At 41.5% G+C, this 21,992-nt stretch overlaps 1 long non-coding RNA gene across 1 annotated transcript; it reads left to right on the top strand.

Moving 5' to 3' along the window:
* The first annotated feature begins 160 nt into the window (after nt 1-160).
* Nucleotides 161-21,455, top strand: LOC104005648 (uncharacterized). The gene is made up of 4 exons (XR_010154979.1): nt 161-241; nt 10,239-10,329; nt 18,190-18,349; nt 18,636-21,455. It is a non-coding gene; the product is annotated as an uncharacterized LOC104005648 (long non-coding RNA).
* Nucleotides 21,456-21,992: the final 537 nt, after the last annotated feature.

Below are 21,992 nucleotides of genomic sequence, written 5' to 3'. Positions count from 1 at the left end.
TTAAACACCGCCCCAATCCCGGTGCATCCCGGGATTGTAGTTCGTTAGCCTTGCGATCGACGTGCTGGAAACCGTTTAAGGACTATGACTCCCAGGATGCCATGCCAGGGAACCCACCCTGTTGACCTTTCCTCCAGGGCTGGGCACCGCCCCTAAGCCCAGCGCATGCTGGGATTATAGTCCGACTGTCGCGACAAAAAGGCTGGGAGTGGATCTGAGACTACAATGCCAACACTACGGGGTAAGTTTCATCTTCTCTGAGACTACAGTTCCAACACTACGGGGAAAATTTCATCTTCTCCTCCGCCCCTCCATGTTTCCAGTGCAATTCCTCCCTGCTGTGGGGAGCCTATCTGTTCCCAAACTTCTGCGTGCCAGGAGACAGCATGGCCAGGGCAGGTGGTCTCACTTGTAATTGTGACACAGTCTCCCCACGTGCCAGTTGCACGACTGTGTGCCTGAAGTTTGATTTTTCTCTGACAAGATAGAGCCCGGGAGCTTCCGACAGCCTGCCCAGCATTGCCATAACGCTTGCTCGCGGAGAGCTGGGCGCGCCCAGACCTTTGCAGGGCCCCTCCCTCAGCCCCGACCCTTCTCCTCGCCCCTCCCCTGCCACGCCTCTTTCGACATGCTGGAAAGTCATCTACCTTTAATAACAGTCATCTTTGCAAAAAAAGAAAAAAAAACTCTGAGAATAACCTATCTCCCATTCTACTTACTATTTATTTCCATAGTATCCATAAATAGTAGCAATTAGAAATCATAGCAAGTCAAGCAAAATTCCTGCCTTGACTGTTTCATAAACCACGATATGGCCTTGCTGTGGTTTTATTTGTATTTTGTTTTGTATTTATTGACCTTTTGGATATAAATATTTAGGTATTTGGATAGTTTTTGGAAGTATTCCGCTATTAGTTTTTGATTTGCTTTTGTTCCCTATTTAATTTTTTTTTTTTTTTTTTGTCTCTCCCTTCTCCTTAGACTCAGTCATTCCACAGGTCTCGAGAACTCTGTTCATTTCCTTTAAACTTTTTGTACTTTTTTTTCCCAGACTGATAATTTCTATTGCTGTGTCTTCTGTTTTAAATCTGTGGACAAACTCAAAATTTTTTTTCATTTCCTTATCTATTGTTTTTTTTATATATAAGTTCATTTCTTTGCTGAAGTTCCACATCTGTTTGTTTATGAACAGAATATTTTCTTTTTTCCCCACGAACGTATTCATAAAAACTGCCTTCAAATTCTTGTCTGCTGATTGCAATATCCTAGGATAGCTTCTACTGCCTGCTTTTGATATTGTGTATGGATTACATTTTCACGTTTCTTTACAAGTCTTATGAATTTTAAAATTGTGTACTAGAAACTATAAATGATAATTATAGATAGAAACTCTGGATTTTGTTGTTTTACCTTGAAGACTTTTGTTTTATAAACAGGGTTCATTGGGCTAGTGTCAAACCAATGCTTATCTCCGCTACAGTGGGCATAGCTGAAATCTTCATTCAGTTGTTAAACACATATGTCATATATGTATTATGCATAGGCGTTTTTCTAAAATAATATATTTTATTCAAGTTTCATCATCGTTATTTGTGAGAGTTGAACAAGCTACTCCACAGTTAGTGGAAGTCAGAACCTCAGTTTTATTTGATTGTAGTATTTTATATAAATGAAATTATATAGTATGTATACTTGTACATCTATTTTCTTTCCTTCCTTTTCTATCTGCTTTCTTTCCTTTTCTTCTGTCTTTCTTTCTCTCTTTTCTTTCTCTTTCTTTCTTTCTTTCTTTCTTTTTCTCTTCTTTCTTCTTTCTTTCTTTTTCCTTCCTTCTTTCTCTCTTCTTTTTTCTTTCTTTCTTTTCTGCAGGTTGGTGTGCAGTGGCATGATCTGACTGCAACCTCTGCCTACCAGGCTTAAGATATCCTTCCACTTCAGCCTTTTGAGTCACTGGGACCGCAGCCTTGCACCACCATGCCCGGCTAATTGTTTTGTGTTTTTGGTAGAGACAGGGTTTCACCATGTTGCCCAAGCTGGCATGTCTACTGTCTTTTATGCAACATTACATTTGTGATATTCACCCACCATTTGCAAGCAGCTATAGTCTGTTCATTTTAGAAAGTAGTTTTTACATTTTAGTAAAATATGAAAATACATAAAATTAACCATTTTAGTATTGTTTTGTGTGTGTGCAGTTTAAAGAAATTAAATACATTCACATTGTTTTGCAACGATTGTCCACGTTCATAAGGAACTTTTTTTCCATCTTTTAAAACTGAAGATCTGTACCCAGTAAACAGCACTCCCTTCCCATTGCCCTTTGTGTAGTCCCTGGGAACTACTCTTCTACTTTGTGTTTCTATGAACTTAACTGCTCTAAATATCTCTTATGAGTGGAAACATACAATATAGCAAAAAAATCATGAGGAAGAATAATGTATACTATATAACATATGTTTATCCATTTTAAGAAAAATGCTAGCAGAGATCAGGTCATGGTGATTATAGAGAAAGGTAGGTAACAGTGAAAAGGGGATTGGGTGCATTAAATTTACGACGTGATGCCTCAAGTGCCAGAGCAGTGAGCTTTCTGCCCCACTCGCAGGGCTGGTCAATGGTGCGGCTGGGACCCTATTCGAGCAGCCTGACTTCCAGAGCCCATGCTTAGTACAAACTTCAGTGAACCATGAAAGCAATTCCAACAACAGGCACTTAAGGGCTCTGAGATTTTATCACAGCCTGTTCTTCATGGATAGCAACTTCAGAGAAGAGTGACAGCTGTGAGGTTCCAGAAGCCACACCTCAGGTCCCCCAGTTCCTCCCCAGCAGCTGGAGTCCAGCTGCAACAGGGCCTGATGCCGGCCAGGGAACCATGGCCACAGGCTGTGTGAGGCTGGCGGCAAGACAGGCTCCCCTCCTGCCCTCTGCTCATCTGCTAGGTCTTTGCCTTTTATTCTGATTGTGCTGCTCCAGGCTTGGAACCAAGCCAGAAATTCCTCTTGAGTCTGAAGATGATGATTGTTTCCAGCTATCTGGAACCGCTGCATCTCCTGGAGGACTTTAATCTTCTGGAGACAGAGGGAAAGACAGGTTGCTGACAGGGCCTGGGTGAGAGACTCTGTAGGGGCCTTATAAAAGAAGAAGGGAGCAGGGCTGGTCTATGGGGTGTTTCTTTTAAGAGGCTGTCACCTCTCCTCCAATATCATGCAGCCCTAACTTGTTCTCAGAGTTGAATGTAAACAGCCCTTCCTCTAGGAACTTGTCATCAACTTCACTCCCCTGACTGCACCCTGCATTAGGATAGGTCTCCTCCTTCTCTGTGTATTACTTCCTTTCAATAAATCTTAGATGTGGAAGACGGGACCAGGGAATGTCCTGCCCAGGGTGATTTCTGATTTCCACCTCCACCCTCCCGCAAAGTGAGGACTTCAGCTACTGCTCACCTTTGTGTTTTTCTGGGTTTTGATCATATTTCTCTGGAAGACAGAAAGCCAAAGACCATCAGAAAGGTCCGCTGGTCCATGAGTAGCCTCCATTTCCTGGGATTTCCAAGCTTCACCACCACCAGAGCCACCAGGGTCAGAGAATGTGCACAAAAGAGGCCTTGCAGCTCTGCAGCTTCACTACTCAGGGAGTGGGACTGATGGCTGCTGTGCAGCCTCCATCACTCATGAGTCAAATACCCTGTTTACGGGGTGGGGAGGGCTGTGAGGCCCTTGCAAGAAATTTTGGCAAGGACTGAGATCTAGGAACTCAGTTCAAGACTCTCTTCTCCCAGACCTCAGGATCCTGGTCCCTGACCCGTCTGCTCCAGGCTCACTCACATCCACACACTCCTTCATGGCAATGTCCAGCATCACCAGATCAGTGAGGAATGTCTCCAGAGAGGGCATGACACCTGCACCATCAGAGTGGTAGTGGTGAGGAGCACCTGCTCTCAGGTGCCCACCCAAGTCCTGTCCCCTGAAATCTTATAAACCCCTGCCTCCTGGCGCCCTCTACCTAGGTTACCCACTTGGAGTAGCTGAAAACCCTCAGCTCTCTTTTCCCAATTCTCTATGTCTTTCCATTAGCTGTCCTCTGTGGCCATTAACCTCACCATAATTACCTCCTTGGTGGGATTTTAATAAGCCACAAGGTCATGTGGTCCCTGGCTCCACCTGTTTTAAAAGCCACAGGGAGCCCAGCTCTCCCAGGCCTTCCTCTGGTCTGTCTAATGAAGGTGTTTTAGGCACTGCAGCCCCAGGAGAAAAGGGCTGGAGTAGAAAGCCCCTCTGCTTTTTTGATTTGGAGGTCTCCAGCTGGGAGAAATAAGCTGTGTTCTCTGAAACCCTGGAGCCCTTCCCCACTACAGGTACATTCACCTTCTGCTGTCACAGCTTCATCTGAGCTCTCTGGGGCTCCGCTACAGGGTAGACAACTTATAGGTCTCCATCTGCTAGGATGAGGGACAAGGTCAGTGAAAATATGCTTCTTTCAGTTGTGCCTCAGCCACACTAACCTTGGACACGGATAAGTGGCCTGAGTCAGCTTGTCTAGTGCTCTGACCACCTCCAGTGAGCTCTGACTCTAGACTCCCTCCCAGGTCCAACACTCCCTGGATGTGTCATTTTGGGCATGCAGTCGGGTTTCCCTGAGCTCTTTCCTCAACTGGAAAGTGTGGTGGGAACCAACTACCTCACAAGGCCTCTTAACACCTCGGTTTCATGTGGCTGTCATGATTGCTGTCACCATCATCCCTCTCAGGATGAGCCAGACACAAGCACCCTCAGATTCTCTTTCTCCCTGAGCCCCATGATCGCCTTGTGAGGCCTGCCCAACAGGCTCATCATTCCTACATTTTCCACATAAGAAAACAGAGGCCCAAAGGGGCAATGACATGCCAAGGACCCCGCAAGAGAGGCCAACTCCTCCCTCAACCTGGAGGGACTGTCCCAGCTGTCCTCATCCAACACCCTAGCATCACCACTGACCAGCATTGCATCTTCTAAACTCTATGAGTGACAATATTCCCAGCCAGGCCCTGTGGTGGTGGACATGGTTCTGAGAATTGGGAATCTAATGTGGAGGAAAAGTTAAATATTTAATATGAACTCAATTGAACATGGGCACAAACAATGGTCACCAAGTCCTGGAACAGGTTGTATGAGCCCCTTGAGGTATTCATCCAGCGCTGTTCCAGAGAAATCTTTCAATCCGTTCCTATACATTAGTGATTGAAAAAACAACAGATAATTGCAAAAACAAGTCGATCTTTTGTGTTCCTTGAGCCCAGTTGTGAAGGGCACCTGTGACTGCGCCTCATGCCAAACAACTCATTACGAAAAGAGCTAGGGTTCCAGACTGTGCCGAGGTTTCATGAGACCTCTCGTTTTCTGTACATGGACAGGTGGCCGACTCTGGAGCCCAGGCTTTTGCTTCCCAATCTGGTAATGAATCCTCCATAGTCTGGTGAGTGTAAATATACATATATATATATGTATATAAATGTGTATATATACATATATAGATGCATATATATGTATATATATATAAAATATACATATAAATATACATATATATATTTTCTTTCTCTCTTTCCCATTGCAATTTGCTTATTATATTATTTGCTTATCGTGTCTGCATTGCCATACACTTGGGATAAAGGCTGTTTATCCTTAAAACTATTGTGGGTGCCTTTTCTTTTCCCCTCGTGCCTTTCCCACACAGGAGCGCAGGTGATGGAATCTCGAAGTGACCTCACTTCCTTAGTTACAAACTCAAAGGAAGTTGAGAACTCTGGTAACCTGGAGCCCTCATTCTAGAGACAGCCTTGTATTTACTAAGGAGAGTGTGAAGACCGCAAGATGTTCTCCTACTATGTCTTGAATTTCTGAGGCTCTCATCTCAGGAAGGCTTGAACTGAGAAACTTTTTTTTATGATGGAGACAGTGCTCATTCTGCACCACTGGCTCTTCTGGCCATTTGGAAGGGGTTACCCATGGATAACACAAGGCCATCCATGGCAGGCCTATCCAGGCCAGGCCTCACCTTTGATATCATCTCGGTAGCCACACACCCCTCCTCATCTCCACGTCTCGTGGGAAAGAAAGAGATAATGGGTCCTTTCTTGACAGGAGCAGGTTTCCAGATATTGGGAGGCTAAAATCCTGTCAAATTTACACCACAGGTTACAGCTGGCAGGAGGGGAAGGTGAGTGCTGGGGATCACCTTTGTCTGTTCAGATGTTTATTCTAAGGCTTCAAGCTGTCATCTTGTTTTCTCCCTGGCTGGAGGTCTATGCAAATGCTCCTATGTGCCTGATATGGGGAGTAGACTTTCTAACTGGAATTTCCTCTGCGGGGAAAGCCAGGATGCCATTGATGCCTCTTGGCCAGGCTTCCAGGCACTCTCTTTGCAGAACTCTATTCAGGAGATCCCTGAGGAGCTGTTTGATGAGTCCAACTACTCTATCTCATTGAACAAAAGGCAGGTGCACCATGCCAACAACCATGGCCCGTGCTAGACTGGAGTCAAGGTGGGCACAGAGAGGTCTCCAAATGGAAAAGACCAGGGAAGCCCAGGACCATGACCCAAATGTGAGGATTCCCCAGAAACCGTTTAGGGCTTTCTCCATTAAGTACCCACAGTTCCTTCCCAGAGGAATCTGGCCTCCATTAGTCCATAATGGCAACTTAGGTGCACAGTAACCAGTCATATGCTTGCAGGAATGTCAAAAGAAACACTTCTGTGTTGTTTTTACTTTACATTAGGTTGTGAGTATCTTTGCATGTTGCTATTATTTTTATTGTTATATCTACCCACCCCAGATACTTCCTGTAGCAGGCAGCTTCATTGCCTTGCCAGACCTTCTCTAAGTCTTAGAAGTTCACACTGTTACCAGAGAGAGGTTTTACCCAAAAAGTGGGAGTTATGCAAAAGGGTCTTATGAGACTCTATACATGTGTCTCCCAGAGCCCACCTCTATAGCCTCATCAGGACAGGAGATTTGCCCTCATATGTCTTCATAAGATTCCATAAGTGGAGCCTTTCCCTCAGTAATTTAGCCTTTTAATACTGGTTGAGCCTGACATAGTAAATTCTATTTCCACTTTAGCCATGTTACAGGGAATATACTTTTTTTTTTTTTTTTTTTTTTTGATACGGAGTCTTGCTCTGTTGCCCAGGTTGGAGTGCAGTGGCACAGCCTCTGCTCACTGCACTCCGCCTCCTGGGTTCACACCGTTCTCCTGCTTCAGCCTCCTGAGTAGCTGGGACTACAGGCGCCTGTCACCATGCCCAGATAATTTTTTTTCTGTGTGTGTGTGTGGTTTTTTTTTTTTTTTTTTTTTTGGTAGGGACAGAGTTTCACCATGTTCGCTAGAATGGTCTCCATCTCCTGACCTCATGATCCACTCGCCTTGGCCTCCCAAAGTGCTGGGATTACAGGTGTAAGCCACCATGCCTGGCCGCTACAGGGAATATCTTATCTGTGTCCTAATAGGCTGTAACAGTTTGCTATGACTTCCATAATACAGTACCACAGGCTGAAGTTCTTTAACGACAAAAATGGAATGTCTCACAATTCTGGAAGTTAGAAATCCAACCTCAAGCTACTGGCTGTGTGGTTTCTCTGAGGTCTCCATCCTTGGCTTGTAGATGATCATCTTCTATCTCTGTGTTCACAAGATCTTCTCTTGTGCTTTTCTGTCCTTCCTGCCTCTTCTAATAAGGGCTCCAGTCATCTGGAATTAGGATGCACCCCAATTAATTCACTTAACTACATTTGCAGAGGCTATATGTTCAAATATAGTCACGTTCTGAGGCACTAGGTGTTAGGACATGAACATATAATTTTTAGGAAGGGAATGCAGTCTAGCTCACAACATTTACTAATCCCTTGTAGATTATAGTCTCCCAGGAAAATGATTACTCAGTGAAAGAGTAGGAAAGTGTAAAGTTTTAATAGGTAAAGCCGGAATATATTCCAAAAGGGTTGTGAAAGGTATACTGTAAATAGTAGTTTCTGAATTTATCTACTTTTGTGTATCCAGACCCCCTTGGATGTTAACATTCTTTTAATTTTTTTGTCAATCTGCTATGTGGCAAAAAATTATGTTTCTATTTCAATTTTTCAACTGATATATTTGAGTTACCTTTCAGTTGATTTATACCTATTTGGATTTTCTGTTCCCTCAGTTAACCTGCTCAATTCCTTGGCCCTCTGAGGGGTTTCTCTCACCTTGGAGTCCCCGAGCACTGACACCTTTGTCAGGTGTGGGGTTGCTGTAGTTGTTTCTCAAGACTCCTTTTAAGGTTTTAAAAGACCCAGTTAAGTTGCTTTAAGTCAAAAGGGTTGTCTTAGGGTATCTTGTCCTGTGCCCTGTCTCTAAAATAGAAAGAAAGTGAGGCTTCCCCATGCCCTTTCCTCTATGTCAGGGACAGACATAGAGCCTCAGGTAGCTTAAAGGGAATTTCATGCAACCCTCACCGTGGAAGATTCTCATTCTTACCTGTGTTTTTCTGAGCAGCCATTTGATATCACAGAGCCTTGTTTTCTCATTTGTAGACTGAGAATGTTTTTTTGAGAATTCTCTGGGATAATGTTCTTCATAAAGATTATTAATACAAGTGGGTGCTGTTGTCTTACAGCTGATATGATATCGTGAAGGCCTTGAATGTATTCATGGTTTAATTATTCTCTACCTGCACATTAAGTTTGATATCAGAGGCCTAAAATCTTTTTCACCATAAACACCCATGTCCTCCACATGCCCAAATCTCTGAAGGATGGGGATTTCCTGATCTGAGCTCCACATTCCAGGCCTCTGGTGTTTCATGGTCTTGCCATGAAAGGTCTTGTCCCCTCCCCAAGAGGAAATGAGTCTATTCTGAACCTAGAGGTGTGAATGATGCCAATGCGCCAAACCAGGCACAACGGAGAAGCTGACAAAGTCCCTGACAGCACCTTCCAGGGTCAAACTCTCTTCTTCTTTAACATTTTTCTCAACTTTTACCAGGACTTCCCCACCACTCTATAGTTTCTGGACCAGCTGTGTAGTAGTTGAGCATATGTCTTCTCCAAGGCACAGTGGTGACTCTGCCAGCTACTAACTGTGTCTTAGGATACCAGTGCATCCTTATCAGCCTCAATTTGCAGCTGCAATTCTCTGTAGAGAATTGTAAAATGAGCCTCTGTTCTGTACGAGAGACGTGCAAGGGGAGAAGAAAACACACACACAAAAAAACCTTTAAGGGTAAACAAGCCTTATCTCATGTAAATGGCAGTGCAGCTATAATAAGCAAATTGCAATGGGAAGGGGAGAAGGGAAACATATATACATATTTACATTTACCAGACTGCGGAGGATTCATGACCAGACGGGGAAGCAATAGCCTCGACTCCAGAGTAGGTCACCCGTCCGTGCACAGACAAGAAGAGGTCTTATGAACTTTCGGCGTGGCCTAGGGCCCTAGCTCTTTTTGGAATGAGTTGTTTGGCATGAGGCCCAGTCACGAGGGCTCTTCACAACTGGGCTCAAGGAACATGAAAAGGTTAACTTGTTTTTGCAATTGTCTGTTGTTTTTCAATAACATATAGGAATAGATTGAAACAGATACTTCTCCAAAACAGTGCTGGACGAATGCTTCAAGCGGCTCATGCAACCTGTTCTGGGACTTAGTGACCATTGCTTTTGTCCATGTTCAATTGAATTCAAATTGAATATTTAACTTTCCCCCACAACCTTATATGGTTTTTGTGAGAAATGAATGGCATAAAACATGAAAAGTGGATCCCTAATGCTTGGCTTTGTGGAAAGGCTGCTGGGGCATGCTCTGATTGTTCGTATTTATTATTTTTTTCTCTTCTTTCACCCCAGAAGGTCTTTCATGTCACAATGACTCATGTCCCTCTATAATTGGACAATTATATAGAAAACAAACATTTTCTTACATTTGTAAAGGGCGTTTGAGCTTCCTGTTAGCTGAACTTTGTCCTTGAAACAGAGAGATCCTGTTATCTCTCTGAGTGTGCCCCAGGCACACTCAGACATAGCTAAAGAGGTTGTAGTTAGGGCTTATTTATTCATCACGTATATATAATGCAGTTTTCAGACATTTGGCATAATTCAGTGAAGACAGCAGATGACAGTTCCTGGGCCACAATTTACTTCAGGGAGTCAGACACTGAGAGTGGACATCATAAGCAGGTCATGTTCACGGAACGTGAGATCTGACGTTCTCATGCTCTTCTCTAGGAATGGATGCACCTGTCAGCTTCTGATCAGAATGACAGACCCAGGATCAAGCATAACATTTAAATAGATGAAGAAAACTTTTTTCCAAAAGGTAACATCGCTTTATGATAAAAATTCTCAACAAATTAGGTGAAAATAAATTCACTTCAAAGTATTAAAGGCCATGTATTACAAATGAATAGCTGGGTGGACAGATGTGCCATAAGGCAAGGGCATCCGCTTCCCTAGATACATATCCAGGGGCACAGAGAATGAGCAGTTCCAGGGTTGTGCTTCACCTGAGGTCCTCTCCAGGTCGGTTTCAAGAGGACAGGACTGCGGTTCTGCATCCACCTCTGTGGAGAGCTGGAAGTAAAACGAGCTATGCTCCACCTCAGCCTAATGTAGACAATGGCTACAGAAAAGACTGTTTTCTTCCTCATAAATAGGGGTGCTCGAAGTGGGTAACCTCGATTGTTTCACATACTCATAAGTGTCTGCCAGCCTTGGTTCTTCATTGGTGAACTAGGACTCTTTGCTCTGAGACTCTGCAAAAATGCTTCTACTCCCTGAGGCCCTTCAAATCAGGCAGAGGCATGGCCACTCCAGAGGGATTTTGGGTAGATAAAGATGGGATAGAGCTAAACGTGCCACAGCACTGGACCCTGACTCTGAAGTCACGGGAAAATGCCAGTTCCTGTTGGGTTTTTGAGCTCCTCATTTGAAAGTCGTTTTAAATAATTTCCCTGGATAAGGGGAGGGTGCCTCATGAGTAAATAGCACACCCCAAATGGTGGAGGCAAAGAGAGGGCAATGGAGGATTCCAAGGTCACTCATTGTACTTGGAGCCTTCTGATCCTGCTCCTTTGTCCCCTGGAACTCTAAAGAGTCAGTGTCTTGAGGACGCAAAAAAATGGTACCTGATTTTTTTCCATAATGTTCCTGCATGGGGCTGCAGTGTTAGTGATGGCCTTGAGGTGGTTACAGCCTGCTGTGTTTCTGGTGCCTATTGAGATTTGCCGGAGCAGCTGGAGCAAGTAAGAGTCACACACCTCATGTTATTATCAACAGTTTCCACATTGCCCACTTAGCCAATCTCTTTTCCCTTGCACTCACCCTTTGCCAGCTACCTTGGTGGGCCCAACATGTAGCACAGAAAATGATTACATCATGGCTGCATGCCCCTCTGAGGACAGAACAGTCTGAAGACAGCTCGACAAAAGCACTAAAGCAAGTATAAAAGAAAAGAGCAAGGACTATCATATAAAGTAGAATGTTGAGAAGAGCTGCAAAGTCATTGCATGTGGGTACCCAAAGGCCTCACTGAGGTGATCTTTAATCCATGATGAGAATGACAACAGGGAGGCATCTCTGCACAAGAATGTGTCAGCGAGAAGCCACCCTTGGTGAAGAGTCTTACAGGTGTGAGTTTGGCAGAGATTAGAAAGGGACCAATATGGTACAGACAGCCTGAGGAAGAGATAAGCAGAGGCATGGAGAATCCTGGGGCTCGGGAGATGAGGCTAGATATCTGCTCCTTCTGACAACATGGCCCTAAAACTTAGCACCTTTCAATAGTATATACTATCTCACAATTTGTGTGGACCAGAATCTGGACACAGTTTAGTTAGCTGCCTCTGCCTTCACGTCCCTTATGAGATTGGGGAAGTGATCTCAACTGAAGGTGGACCAGGAAAGCATCAGACTTTAAGCTCATGCTTGTGAAAATTGGCAGGGTTAAGTGTAGACTGAGAGCATGACCTTACTTCTGTCTACTGGCCTGAGCACTCTCTCCGTTCTTTGTTATGTGCGTCTGTACATAGAGCATCTCATAGCATTGGAGCTTGCTTCCTCTGTTCGAGGAATACAATTGAGAGACAGAATTAGGCAAACAGGTTCACACAAAAAGAGACAGAAAGAAAGGGAAAGACTGAGGAAGCAAATAGGAAAAACCCAGTAGGAGGAATAATGACAGCTTTAAAAAAAATCTTGAGAGTTACAATAATTTGTATTAAAATTGTAACCCCCCGTGTAATGCTATAAGGAGATAGGTTGTAATTAACTCCTGAGGTTGAGGCCATGATGATTGAGATTATTGGCTTTATACAAGAAACCCCAGGGGGATGTCTGTCTCCTACCAAATGAGAATAAAACTTGATGTGTGCAGTCTGAAATTCAGAAGAGTCATCACCAGAGCTCAACCATGCTAATACCCTGATCTCAAGTTTCTAACCTCTAGGAGTGTGAGAAATTAAATCCTGTTGTCTATAAGCTGTCTAGTTCATGGTTCTTTGGTATAGCAGCCTGAACTAATACAAAAGTCATACACTATTGTGTATTCCATTCGACAAAAGCTGAATTTGTGCCTCCAAACTATCAAAAAAAAAAAAAAAAAGACTTTAAAAATTGGATATTTAGAATGAAAGATAAGAAACAGCTTGTTGAAACACTTAAGTTTCCTCTGCTTATAAGATTTTAAAAAGTTGGCTGGAATTTGTTGGAACCAATATGGTCAACTGAAGTCCATGGAGAATGAGTTTGCTGATGTTAGAGCCCAAATTTCCACTGCATGTTTCATACTAACTCTCCCTGAATATTCATGTGACCTGTGAGGAAGCAAGAGGAGATGACTGTGCATGTCTCATGACTTTCCATATTACTACTTTTCTTCCAGCAATCCCCTCCTAATCCAGAGCCCACTTCTTAAGCTTTTTTTAATCAACACCTTAAAGCCTATATAAGAAAACCGATTTGAGCTGGACTTCTATCTCCTGTTGGCCAACCTACAACAAGATGCCATTTTTCTCAAAACCCAAGTGCCATACTACTGACATCAAGCAGTAGGCCATTTTGTTTAATTACAAACTGAGTCACTAACCACCTAGTGCTGGGAGACTTTGTGAAGGCTTTCCCTGACATAGGTGAGATAAGGCACATGGATATAATTCTATATATAATAAGAAGGCACTAGAAAGTTTAATGCTTGTATTAGTCCATTCTTATACCGCAATGATGGAATACCTGAGACTGGGTAATTTATAAAGAAAAGAGGATAATTGACTCACAGTTCCTCAAGATTGGGTGGGAGAGGCTCAGAAAACTTCCAATTATGGTGGCCAACAGATGAAGTGAGTGAGAGCAGGGGATATACCAGATACTTATGAAACCATCAGATCTCGTGAGAACTCACTATCACAAGAGCAGCATGAGTAAAACCCGTCCCCATAATCCAATCAACTCCCCTCAGTTCTCTCCCTTAACACCTGGAGGTTATAATACAAAATAAGGTTTGTGTGGGGGCAGACAGCTAAACAATATCAATGCCAGAGGATGATATCTACATTTAATTTCAACCTCATACTTCAGTTTCAGAATGAAACTGAAGCCCAGTGGGGAAGTGACTTTCCCAAGATTACACTGCTAGACCCCAGGCCTACTTGAGTTGTGGCCCATGCTACCTCACACCTATTCTCCTAATGCTTCCACCTCTAAGTGTGTGCATTATTTACAGGTGAAACCACACAACGATTTTTATGTTTTATCTTATATACCTCTGATACATTCCCTAGGAAGTAGATAACATTATCCCCACTGTGCACGCTAGGAGGCTGGGGAAGCCTCAAATACACAGTGACTTTTATTAGGTCCTAGAGATGATAAGAAAAACAAGGTTACGTTCCAGCTGTCTCATATCCTGGAACCCAGGCTGCATGTAGGCCTTTCCAGGGAATTAAGGGGAAGTTGTGTTTGCATAACTGTGTACAAATAAAGAGTTCACATGGAAGAGGAGACTGAGCAATCAGTAGCATAGTAGGGCCTTTAGGTAGGTCTTACAGAAAGAAGGGGCCCAGTGGATGGAACCTTGAAGAGTTTGACACACTTTCCTGGTGACAGAACCCCACAGCAGTTAAGAAACCAGGAACCCACATTCTTGAGACAGCTCTGTATTCACCTCTGTTGGTGAGAGATGCTCAAGAGAGTGAGATGTCCTTTCATTGTGCCCTGATAATTCTGAGTTCTAGCCTTACAAAGGCTCAATGTAAAAACCTTGTCTGATAACACAGATATCAACTCAGCCCTCATTCCTGATACCCCTGGCCATTGGCCAGGTGCACCTACAGATAACACAGAGCAGCCCAGGACAGGTCCATCCAGGGCAGGCCTCTCTCATCATCTCATCTGGGCAGCCCCATGCCACTTCTCAGTACCATGAGTTGCCGTATGGACAAAAGGGAGGGCACTCTTCTTGGGCAGAAGCAGATTGTCAGGTGTTGGAACTCTTGTGTGTCTGTTATGTTCATATTCAGGTCATAGCTGGCAGAATAAAAATAAGAGAGTTGGGGACTGAGTCTGTGTACTCAGATGTGAATAGCAGGACTCTAACCTGTTCTCTGGTTTCCTTCCTTGCTGGAGATTTATTTATTTATTTATAATTTAAGTTCTGGGATACATGCACAGAATGTGCAGGTTTGTTACATAGGTTTACATTTGCCATGGTGGCTTGCTGCGCCTATCAAACTGTCAGCTAGGTTTTAAGCCCCACATATATTAGGTATTTGTCCTAATGCTCTCCTTCACTATGCCCCCTGACAAGCCCCGATGTGTGATGTTCCCCTCCGTGTGTCCATGTGTTTTCATTGTTCAACTTTCACTTATGAGTGAGAACATGTGGTGTTTGGTTTTCTGTTCCTGTTATTTTGCTGAGAATGATGGCTTCCAGCTTCCTCCATATCCCTGCAATCTAAGGTCTCTGTTCTGTTCCTTCGGTCTATATATCTGTTTTGGTACCAGTACGACTTCCTCTCTTCCTATTTGCATACCCTTTATTTCTTTCTCTTGCCTGATTACCCTGGCCAGAACTTCCAGTACTATCTTGAATAGGAGTGCTGAGAGAGGACATCCTTGTCTTGTGCTGGTTTTCAAAAGGAATTCTTCTGGCACTTGCCTATTAAGTATGATATTGGCTAGGGGTTTGTTATAAACAGCTCTGATTATTTTGGGATTTTTTCCGTCAACACATAGTTTATTTAGAGGTTTTAACATGAAGGGATATTAAGTTTTATCAAAGGCCTTTTCTGCATCTATTGAGAAAATCCTGTGGTTTCTGTCACTGGTTCTGTTTATGTGATGGATTACATTTATTGATTTGCATATGTGGAACCAGCCTTGAATCCCAGGGATGAAGCTGACATGATCATGGTGGACAGCATTTTCGATGTGCTGCTGGATTTGGTTTGCCAGCATTTTATTGAGGATTTTTGCATCGATGTTCTTCAGGGATATTGGCCTGAAATTTTTGTTGCGGTTGTGTCTTTGCCAGGTTTTGGTATCAGAATGATGCTGACCTCATAAAATGAATTAAGGAGGAGTCCCTCCTTTTCAATTGTTTGGAATAGTTTAAGAAGGAATGTTACCAGCTTCTCTTTACACTTCTGGTAAAATTCGGCTGTGAATCCATCTGGTTCTCAGTGTTTTTTTATTGGTAGGCTATTAATTACTTCCTCAATTTCAGAACTTGTTATTGGTCTATTCAGGGATTCAACTTCTTCCTGGTTTAGTGTTGGGAAAGTGTACATGTCCAGAAATTTATCCATTTCTTCGATATTTTCTAGTTTATTTGTGTAGAGATGTTTATAGTATTCTCTCATGGTAGTTTTTATTTCTGTGGAATCAGTGGTGATATCCCATTTATCATTTTTTAATGTGTCTATTTGATTCTTCTCTCTTTTCTTTTTTATTAGTCTAGCTAGTGGTCCATGTATTTTGTTAATCTTTTCAAAAAACCAGCTAGTGGAATCATTGATTTTGAACAGTTTTTCTTGTCTCTATCTCCTTCAGTTCTGCTCCGATCTTAGTCGTTTCTTTTCTTCGGCTAGTTTTTGAATTTGTTTCCTCTTGATTCTCTAGTTATTTTAATTGTGATGTTAGGGTGTCGATTTTAGATCATTCCAGCTTTCTGTTGTGGGCATTTAGTGCCAGCATATCCCCCCTTAAAACTGCTTTATCTGTGTCCCAGAGATTCTTGTACATTGTCTCTTTGTTCTCATTTGTTTCAAAAAAAACTTAATTTCTCCCTTAATTTTGTTATTTACTCAGTAGTCATTCAGGAGCAGGTTGTTCAATTTCCATGTATTTATGCGGTTTTGAGTAAGTTTCTTAATCCTGAGTTCTGATTTGATTGCACTGTGGTCTGAGAGACAGTTTGTTATGATTTCCATCATTTTGCATTTGTTGAGGAGTGTTTTGCTTCCAATTATGTGGTCAATTTTAGAATATGTGCTATGTGGCCTGGAGAAGAATGTATATTCTGTTTGTCTGGCATGGAGAGTTCTGTAGTTGTCTATTAGGTCCACTTAGTCCAGAGCTGATTTCAAATCCTGAATATCCTTGTTAATTTTCTGTCTCATTGATCTGTCTAATATTGGGAGTGGGGTGTTAAAACTTCCCAGTATTATTGTGTGGGAGTCGAAGTCTCTTTATAGGTCTCTAAGAACTTGTTTTATGAATCTCAGTGCTCCTCTGTTGGGTAGGTATATATTTAGGATAGTTAGCTCTTCTTGTTGCATCGATCCCTTTACCTTTATGCAGTGCCCTTCTTTGTCTTTTTTCATCTTGGTTTAAAGTCTGTTTTATAAGAAACTAGGATTGAAACCTTGTCTTGTATTTTTGCTTTTTTTTTTTTTTTTTTGCTTTTTTTTTGCTTTTCATATGCCATTTCTGCTTCCCTTTATTTTGAGCCTATGTGTATCTTTGCATGTGAGATGTGACTCCTGAATACAGCACAACAAAGGGTCTTGACTGTTTAACCAGTTTGCCAGTCTGTGTCTCTTAATTGAGGCATTTAGCCCATTTACATTTATGGTTAATACTGTTATGTGTGAATTTGATCCTGTTATCATGATGCTAGCTGGTTATTTTGCACATTCGTTGATGCAGTTTTTTCATAGTATCGATTGGTCTTTATATTTTGGTGCATTTTTGCAGTGGTGTACCATATTTTCCTTTCCATATTTAGTGCTTCCTTCAGGAGCTTCTGTAAGGCATGCCTGGTGGTGACATAATCCCTCAGCATTTGCTTGTCTGTGAAGGATTTTATTTCCCCTTTGCTTTTGAAGATTAGTTTGGCTGGACATGAAATTCTGAGTTGAAAATTCTTTTATTTAAGAATGTTGAATATTGGCCCCCACTCTCTTCTGGCTTGTAGGGTTTCTGCAGAGAGATCTGCTGTTAGTCTCATGGGCCTCCATTTGTAGGTAACCTGACCTCTCTCTCTGTCTGCCCTTAACATTATTTCCTCCATTTCAACCTTGGAGAGTCTGGGGATTATGTGTCTTGGAGTTGCTCTTCTCAAGGAGTATCTTAGTGATGTTCTCTGTATTTCCTGAATTTGAATGTTGGTTTGTCTTGCTAGGTTGAGGAAGTTCTCTTGGATAATATCCAGAAGTTTGTTTTCTAGCTTGAATCCATTCTTCCCGTCACTTTGAGGTATACCAACCAATCGTGGGTTTGGTCTTTTCATATAGTCCCATATATCTTAAAGCCTTTGTTTAGCTCCATCAGGCCATTTATGTTTATCTCTAAGCTGGTTATTCTAATTAGCAGTTCCTATAACCTTTTATCAAGATACTTAGCTTCTTTGCATTGGGTTAGAACATGCTTCTTTAGCTCAGAGTAGTTTATTATTACCCACCTTCTGAAGCCTACTTCTGTCAATTCTTCAATCTCATTCTCCATCCAGTTTTGTGCCACTGCTGGAGAGGGGTTGCGATCATTTGGAGGAGAAAAGGCATTCTGGTTTCTGGAAATTTTAGCATTTTTGTGCTGATTTTTCCTCATCTTCATGGATTTATCTACTTTGGGGCTGATGACCTTTGGATGGGGTTTTTTTTTGGCGGTGGGTCCTTCCTGTTGATGTTGCTGTTGTTGCTTTCTATTTGTCAGTTTTTCTTCTAACAGCAACGTTCTTCTGCAGGTCCAATGCAGTTTGCTGGAGGTCCAATCCAGACCCTGTTCACCTGGGTATCACCAGTAAAGGCTGCAGAACAGCAAAGATTTGCTGCCTTCTCCTTCCTGTGGAAACTTCATCCCAAGAGGATACCCGCCCAATGCCAGCTGGAGCACTTTTGTATGAGGTGTCTGTCCACCCCTGTTAGGAGGTTTCTCCCAGTCAGGAGTCATGGGGAACCCACTTGAGAAGACAGTCTGCCTCTTAGCAGAGCTGGTGCACTGTGCTGGCAGAATCCCTCTAGTCAAGATCAGCTGCTCTCTTCAGAGCCGGGAGGCAGGAATGATGAAATCCACTGAAGCTGCACCCACAGCCGCCCCTTCCCCCATGTGCTGTGTCCCAGGGAGATGGAGGTTTTCTGTGTAAGCCTCTAACTAGGGCTGTTACCTTTCCTTCAAATATGCCCTGCCCAGTGAGGAGGAATCTAAAGAAGCAGTCTGCCACAGCCACTTTGCTGCACCTGACCCAGACCTCCCAGCCTCCTTGGCATTGTCAGGGGAAAACTGTCTACTAAAGCCTCAGTAATGGTGGACTCCACTCCCCGCAACCGAGCTCAATTGACCCAGGTCAACTTCAGACTGCTGTGCTGGCAGCGAGAATTTCAGGATGAGGAACGCATTAGCTCTTTGTGATTTTCATGTCTGTTGCAGGGATTTGACCCATTGTTAGTGCTAGATTTGGAGTCTTAAAAAACAGATTTATCTTACTGAACTCAAAGTACAACTTGAAGATGCACTCAGCTGTTTAGTTAAATTGCAGCAGGAGAAAATGTATCTTTGCAGATCTATTTTATGTCACTTTCTTTTAGAGACGAAATTGTCTCTGGCACAGTAATTTAACTTAGTCTATGTCAAAAACATAGCCTGAAATTACTCAAAAAAATTATGAATAGTGGAGTGCATTCTATGTGTTTTCAGATTTCTTCTATGATGTAAAATAAATAACATAATGTTTTACCTTGGATTTCTAACCTCAACCCTCAGCCATTTTCCCAAACTTTTTTTTTTTTTTGAGATGGAGTCTTGCTCTGTCTCCCAGCTGGAGTGCAGTGGTGCTATCTCGGCTCACTGCAAGCTCCACCTCCCATGTTCATGCCATTCTCCTGCCTCAGGCTCCCAAGTAGCTGGGACTACAGGCACCTGCCACCACGCCCGACTACTGTTTTGTATTTTTAGTAGAGACGAGGTTTCACTGTATTATCCAGGATGGTCTTGATCTCCTGACTTCATGATTCACCCATCTCAGCCTCCCAAAGTGCTGGGATTACAGGCGTGAGCCACCTTGCCCTGCCCCACTTTCCCAAACTATTAAAAGACCTTCTAAGGTGGTTCAGAAGCATTTTTCAGAGGAGATTGTTCCTAATGGTAAAGGATAATAACAGATGGATAAAAATATCAAATAAATTATGCCTCTGTTTGCAGAAGTGTCACTCTCCAGAGTCTCCAAGATCCAGAGAAGTTCCACGAGATAGAGTAGTTTATGAACATTTAACAGAGTTGGTCCTGACTGCCGTCTCAGCCTCTTAATAGCTGTGCAACTATAGACAATTTACTGGACTTAGAACAGTTATATAAACCTCAGCTGCAAGAAAACACATAACACTGATTGCAAGAATGGCAACCACTTCTCATTCCTCTCTGATCTGGGCCCTCTGCAATGTATACTTGTGGCTGCTTCCATAGAGGGAAAGATTTTCTTTTCCCAAATCTTGGATCTGGCTGGGCTTATTTACTCTGCCTCATTCATACTTTTTGTTCTAATGAAATAATTAACATGTTTAGCGTCTCATCCCAGCTTTTATCTTGTTAAAACTATATCTTATAATATGTCATCTCTCTTTACTATATTTGGTTATATTCATTCTATTCATTATTCAGCTTTACTAATCTTTTTATCTCTGTTTAGTGTTTCACTTATACATTTTCTTAATTTTTTTATTCTTTACATTCTACCGAGCTGTGATTCAAATATGCTATTTTAATATGGAAAATGGTGGCCTAGTTTTTCTTCAGAAATTTCTTTTTATTTACTTGTGTTCTTCTGTTTTTAACTTGGTTCCAATATTTGGGAAATATCACATTTGAGATGTCTGTAGTCATGTTATTTCTGTGCTTATTCCATTTTCCCTTGGAGGAAGGTGGACAGCACACAGACTTGACATCCTTGTAATCTATCAGTATCTGAAGGGACCACTTTTTTTCAGTTTGATTACTTCTCTGGCTTATTCTCTTGATTTACTTTAGCTTTCATCAAGTGCTTATATATTTTTAAACTGTATTCATTATTTTCATGGTTCTTGTAACTTCTTGAGAACTTTTACTTGTCTACACTAAAATATTTAAAAAATATGTAGCCTTTTCTTTTTAAAGCACAAATATTCAGTGCACACATGAGTAGAGTATTTCATAGGCATTGGGCAGCATACAACCACATCTTATGAGATATTCCGTTTCTTCATTCAAAACATCTCTCTCAAATATGTAGTAATAGTCACTTGTAAAGGGTAGTTCTTTTGATACTTAAAATTTTGTTTTATGTGCCTTTTTGAAAATATATACTTAACTGCAGTGAACAGAACTGACCTAGATACAAAAAGAACTACTGTTTTTGTAAAACATTAAGTTGATAGAATGACTTATCTTATTTCAAGTCTTTTGACTCTAGTCACTGTGCTTCCTTTTAGTATGTCCTTGACCTCACAAAAATAATTCGTGGAATCTTCTATTTATTTTATAAATTAATTTAAAGAAACAAAATTTGTGCATGGCTAAATATTACTTGTTGAGTACAATTTAGAATTTCTACTGTCATTTTAGTGTCCTAAAAGATATGACCTGTTGAATTTCTGCTGTCATAAAATGAATGATATCGTTAGGCCTAAACCCTTGCCATTTATTTTCGCCCTCTGTCATACAGTGTGTATCTTTGGTTCACTGCTGAAAAATTTTATTAATTTTTCTCTCTTGCTAGTAATCAAACTTTTGAATAAAGTTATCATTACTTGTCTTTATTTAGTTACTGTATGTTAAACATTTGATTTCTGATGGTCTTAATGTCATTTAATATAATTGTAAATATTTCAATTTGTCATTATTAACAAATTTCTGTATTATATATTTTAGACTCAGCTATTAATTATATGTGTGTAAATGACTGTGAATAGTTTCTAAAACATTGTAGGGGCTACTAAGTACTAATAACCCTGATTCATTAAAATTTTATTCGTTATACTATTCTTTATTTACTAAATTATTTTGTAATCTTATTTAAATTTATTCTTTTCTAAATATTTGTGAAAAAGGGGGTAGGCTAATGTGTCATTTTGATAAAACTTCATGTCAAATGATATGCTTCACTGTTTTCTTTTAGATGTAATAGCTTTTTTGACTCAGGCAATGCATGCAAGTATGAAGTATAAAAATTATAGTCTCAATCCTTAAGCAGAGGAAAAACGTGGCTATTTATTGATTGTAACAAAGCTACATTATCCCACATAATACATAAAACTTTCACAAATCTACATTATCCCACATAACAGGCATGCCAGCTGCCTAGATCTGGAAACATGGATTGTTACAAATTAGAAGTAAATAACTTGATAGGCCCAATTTAACAAATGAAGCTCAAGAAGTGGAAGATATAAGACCTATAATAAAAGATTAAATTATTGTAAAAATCTTACCACAAAGAAAAATCAGAGTCAAATATTTTAACTATTAAATTATACAAAATATTTAACAAAATACCAATCCTTTACAAATACACACCAT

Source organism: Pan troglodytes, chromosome Y (assembly GCF_028858775.2).
Source record: "Pan troglodytes isolate AG18354 chromosome Y, NHGRI_mPanTro3-v2.0_pri, whole genome shotgun sequence".
NCBI classification, from domain to species: domain Eukaryota; kingdom Metazoa; phylum Chordata; class Mammalia; order Primates; family Hominidae; genus Pan; species Pan troglodytes.
Note: the sequence above shows the minus strand (reverse complement) of the source record. Positions and strands in the feature narration are given on the sequence as shown.